Raw genomic sequence first — 6,080 nt, 5'->3', positions numbered from 1 at the left:
TTACTAAAATATCGCAGTTTTCGTATTTCTTAAAATTACCGTTATATGGGAGGTAGGCGTGGTTATTATCCGATTTCGCCCATTTTCAATACCGTCCGTCCCACGCCCAAAAGAAGTTCACGTACCAAGTTTCGTTAAGATATCTCAATTTTTACTCGAGTTATCGTGTGCACAGACGGACGGACGGACGGACGGACGGACGGACGGACAGACAGTCACCGCTTAATCGATTTCTCTTTTCATTCTGATCATTTATGTATACATTTCTCTATATCTTTCTCGATTCGTTTTGCCTGTTACAAACAACCGTTATGTGAACAAAGTTATAATACCCTTGTGCACAAGTGCGCTCGGGTATAAAAACGTGGAGCGCATGCAATACAAAGCATTCGATTTAATTGACAATAGTCAAACTACATAACGTAGACCTAAAATTTCTACAGCGAAAGTAGAACTTTGAAATCGATTTTAAGCGGTCGTTATTCATATACCCACATACATACATTCATATATTACTTTTCATATCAATTCAAGTGTATTACATGCGCCCCACGCTTTTCATTTTCAATTTCATAGATTGTTTATAATGACTTTTGCTAAAATTTCAAAATCAAAAGTTATCAAAACAAATTCTATGGGACTGAGAAGTATTATTTTCTACTTTTTAGTCCATTTATAAAAGCGTTGTATATTAAAAAGTTTTTTTTTATATTATTTATTTTCTACTTTTTAGTCCTGTCTGAATAAAATTTTGCAATAGATATTAAAATAATTCAACGATATTAATAGAAAGGTGCACACACATGCCTTTACAAACGAGCACCAATTAATTTTATATAAAAAAATGGCGTGTCGACTATTTCCGCTGTAGCAAACGTAGTACATAGGGCGACTACTAGATGTCATCTACCTCGCCCTATTCACTACAGCTGTCGCCCTATGCACCACTTCACTACAGATGTCGCCCTATGCACTATGCTTTTTTATAGGAGCTTTTCAAAGCAAAGCTTTATGGTGTCGGACACACAACATTGAAAGTTTCTGGAACACAACATTGAAAGTTTCTGGAACACAACATTGCAAGTTGATAAAAGCGTTGTAAAAATACATGAAAAGGCAGGTTACAGGTTTGGCAGGTTACTTCTGGGACACCTTGTATATAGATTGCCGGCAGTTTAATAGTGTCATTGCGAAATCACCAGTTGGCTGCTGTGAGACGTATAATACACAATTTAAACAATTTATAAAGGAATTTTCTGGATAAAAAATAGAATAAAAAATTTAATATTGGGGCGTATTCTTGTTTACGTACGAATCGAAAGTCATGAAATTTTCTTATCATTTTCTATACAAAAATTTCAAATTTTCGATTCGTAAATCATGAAATTTTCTTATCATTTTCTATACAAAAATTTCAAATTTTCGATTCGTACGAAATCCAGCATATATACATTTTTTTGCTTTTGTTTTCTTGCTTTTAATTGTTGCATATAGAAAAAAATCAAACGCTAGTGCGCGAGCACTGCGGCACGTATGACCAGCATTCGAGACACCGAGAATAAATAATCATAAACAAATATTTGATGTTTGACCGCAACACAAATTGCCTGATGGTTTTCGGTTGGTAAGACTAAAGCTCATTTTTATTTATTTACTTTCACTAAAATAAATTATAGTTTTTTTTTGAATTGAGCCTGATTTCGTCTTCTTATTTGGCACCAGAAATGACGTCCTTAATAATCTTGTTGTTTTTGCAATTTACTTTTGGATAACAGTGTTTGTTGGACTGGAACTCGAGCCCAGGCCATGCGGAATGGTAGCACGCACTGTTAACCAATACACAGCGGCCTCTATTCGGAATACAAACTAAAAATAATGAATATTTATTTAATTTTAAACTGTATGAATTGTACTCCAGTGTAAAAGAGAATCAACAGTGTTTTTATTTGGTAACACAAATTCACCATAAAACTATGGGCGGATGAATAGCGCATTATTTTTCAATTCAAATTTAGCTGTCCTATACAAGTTTTTGAATATACGCATACTCACAGACTATAAAAACCATACCTCAAATGATAACACAACACTTTCTTTATATTTTTATACCCGAGCGCGCTTGTGCACAAGGGTATTATAACTTTGTTCACATAACGGTTGTTTGTAACAGGCAAAACGAATCGAGATAGATATAGACAAATGTATACATAAATGATCAGGATGAAAAGAGAAATCGATTAAGCGGTGACTGTCTGTCCGTCCGTCCGTCTGTCCGTCCGTCTGTGCACACGATAACTCGAGTAAAAATTAAGATATCGTAACGAAACTTGGTACGTGTACTTCTTTCGTGCGTAGGACGGATGGTATTAAAAATGGGCAAAATCGGACAATAACCACGCCTACCTCCCATATAACGGTAATTTGCAGAAATACGAAAACTGCGATATTTTAGTAACTACTGGAGATTATTCACTCAAAATTGATATTTAGAATAACTTTTAGACGAAAAATAAGAATGTTATAAATTTTTGAAAAATGGGCGTAGCCACGCCCACTTATGGTTACATGTGTATATCTTGGCAACCGCTGCACCGATTTCTTCCAAACTTGGCACAGTTATTGGCCTTGGTTTTTTTTTTTTAAATCGGATAATAACCACGCCCACATCTCATATAACGGTAATTTGGAGAAATACGAAATCTTCGATAAATCAGTGAATATTAAAGCCAATTTATTCAAAATTGATGCTTGCAACAATTCCTTACCAGGAAATACGTCTATAATTAAATTTTGAAAAATGGGCGTGGCACCGCCCACTTATGATCACATATATGTATCTCGGTAACCGTTCTACCAATTTGTACCAAACTCGGTATTTTTATTGTGCTTGCTACATAAAAGCAAAACGATGAAAATTATTGAAATCGGACTAAATTATGGCTTTTCATATAACGGTAAATTTTATAAATGCTTGAAACGTCAATATTTTGAAATTTAAGGACGCTAATTTACTCAAAATTGATACACCCTGGCTTACCATGTAGCGGTAGCTTTCGGAAAGGTGAAAATCATATATTTAATATTTTCGCCGGGTATTTAATGTTCGGCTCCGCCCGAACTTAGACTTTCTTACTTGTTACGATTAATGTTACGCATTTTTGCAAAACATTTTGTTAAACAAAAACGCTTAAAATTTACGATAAGAATAGAATAAAAGTGTTGTGTTATAACTCGTACTATGCATTTTACAGTGTGGCAAATGAAAGCCACAGCCGCAGGAATTGTTGAGTATCAGTGTTGCCAAACATGGGCTTTTCCTACCAAAACTGGTAGTTTTTTTTTTTTCATTTGGTAGGTTGGTAGGCTTGATTGGATTTTGGTAGGTTTCGGGACATTGAGTAATAGTAATTTGCGAAAAACAGAAAATATGTACGTATCTCCAAACATTTTAGCAACCTTTTTTCGCAAATATTTCACCGGTGCGTTCGTATAATGGCGGCCACAAACATGTAAATAAACCTGATTCCTAAGTACAAACGTAGACCTTCTTATTGCCAATATGCAATGCGGACATTCACATATCGTCACCTAAGGGTGAAAAGGAGCCGATGTAGTTTCGTATTACCTGTCATTCTGCACCAAAAACTAAACTTTGGAAAAAATGGACTTGGCACCTTTTCACCTTTAGGTAGCGATATAATTGATGGCGTACTTGGACCAAGATTCCAGAAAAGTCTGCCAATGGGCTCGTACTCAATCATATTTCAGGCAGAGTCTTCCCAATCGAAGTCTGTGTTCGCGAATGTCATCGTAGAAGGCAAATGAGGCCAGAATAAATATTATGTCGAACGTTCAGGCAAAGTCTTTTAAAACGGCATCAAGGCTTGTAAACTCTTGAACCACCTGCGAGCCCACAATAGCGTCGCGCTCAGTGATCGGACTTCTACCACATTGTGGTATATCTGGCACTTTTTTGAGCATCTACCACATCTACCACTCAAGGTCTGAAATCTACCACATATTCGCGTTTTTGAGTAGTTATTTTTGCTTGACATAAGTAAACAAATCCGAATGGGTGGATAAAGTAAATTGTAAAATAGTAGATTTTCTCAGTAACCAATTTTTCGACAGAAAACGCAGTTTTATTGTGTTAAATTGCAAAATATATGATTTGTAAAAAGAATTAATAGCGAAAATGTTAAAAAACGGCGATTTTTGTGAAAGTATTAGCAAATTTAAGTGGATGAAAGGTTTCTGAGGCGTTGTTTACTTTTACTTGAAAATTGTAAAAATCGGCAAATCCCAATTAGCTGTATCAGGAACGTGCCACATTTGTTCGCTACTTCGTGACGTGATAAAAAGAAAAGCTGGCAGCACTCCGCAAGGTTGCAGAAATCTCTTAAAATATGTTCGAAAAATATCTTAATATGGAAGGAACTGCTTTACACTGTCAAGAAAAATAATTTCCAAAACTCAACGCAATTTTTAGCTTCAATTTTGCACTTTATTATACTAAAATTAAATTTTTTTAGAGTCTAATTAAAAAGTTTGCCATTTGGGTGAAACCTTGCAGAATTTTTTAATTTTTGTACAAATTTTGATCCAAACCCAAAGATCTACCACATTTTTTGAGATCTACCACATTTTTTTCCACACATCATTTTTTTAAAGTCCGGTCACTGGTCACGCTGTGGAGGGTTCATGGACATGAAGGGTTTCAAGGCAACGAAAGGGGTGACTGTCTCGCAAAGCGTGAAGCCCAAATGCGTTTGCATGGTCCCTAGCCTTTCTACGGTACATCGAAAGGATACACTGCAGAACTACTTAGGAGCTAACTGGGAATAATCTCAAATTGCTGCCCACTGGCGGAAGTCAAAGGGAATGAGACAATCAAAGAATGCATAACTCTTTCCAGCAGGAACTCCGAAAGACACCTTGAACTTAGAACTCTTACTGGCAACCTGACAGCACGCTGCAAGTTAGCGTACGGTTTTAATTAAATGGGTCTGTAGAGACGGACTGTAGGGTTTGTCGGCTGTTGAAAGAAACCCCAGCGTATATTCAATGTGCCTGTCGACGAAGCATGAATCGTAGATTGATACACCTTGGAGAACGATTGCCTTCTCCATCTTAAATTTGGAACATGGCCTCATCCAAAGTGCTGAGCTTTTTAAATAAATGAAAAACAACCCTGGTGGCCAAATCGTGTGAACGCAATGCTGCTACATAAGCCAAATAAAAATTACGCAAATGACCAAATATCTGATTTGCCACTTGATGACAAATGCCAGTGACAAGTATACAAATATTGTTGAGCGGTATTGCCATTTCGTGCTTGTGAACCCAATTTTGGTAAAATATTAATATTTAATGTAATATTTGTATCCGAAAACTACCGAAAAATATCACGTTATTGGAAAACAATAATTTTAAAATATTTGCTCAAACTGAACATTTGAAAACATGTACATATACGTATTCGACAGTAGCTGAGTGTGCAGAGAAGCGTGTGTTATGTTTATTTTTTTATATTATTATTTTTAAGTATTTTCATCTTTTGGCTTTTAAGCGAGCCACGCTAAAAGGATGATGGCCTCAAGGCCTATTTTTATTGATGAGACAAGTTAGAAAAAACGAGGCAATGCTGCCGATTCTTGATTCAAAACAAGTCTGTTTATTTCAGAGCACAAACACTGCTTTTATAATAAATTTTACATTTCTCCTTAAATCTAAGACACTCCCAATTTTAAGTTACTTTTCCAAAATTTTCATATTGTGACCAATCATAATTTATTATTTTGTAGTTTTGCATTTTCTTAATGTTCTTGTAGTAAAGTCTCATTGCTTTTCTTTTACTCTAATTAAATTTATATTGACTTCTCATATATTGAGAAATATCAATTCACATGTGCAAGCTGCAATATGATCGTTTCTACAAAGCAAGTGGCCGCTAACGCTTTGCCCAATTTGTGACATATATATGAGTCATAACTCTTTTTGCTTGCATTCTTAACGTTGTTGTTAAGAACGTTATTATATAATGTTGCAGTCACATGTGTGTTTACATTACTGACCTTACT

This window comes from Rhagoletis pomonella, unplaced genomic scaffold (genome assembly GCF_013731165.1).
Source record: "Rhagoletis pomonella isolate Grant_MI unplaced genomic scaffold, Rhpom_1.0 Rhpom_scaffold_00700, whole genome shotgun sequence".
Classification (NCBI taxonomy): Eukaryota; Metazoa; Arthropoda; class Insecta; order Diptera; family Tephritidae; genus Rhagoletis; species Rhagoletis pomonella.
This window is presented reverse-complemented; position numbering follows the sequence as displayed.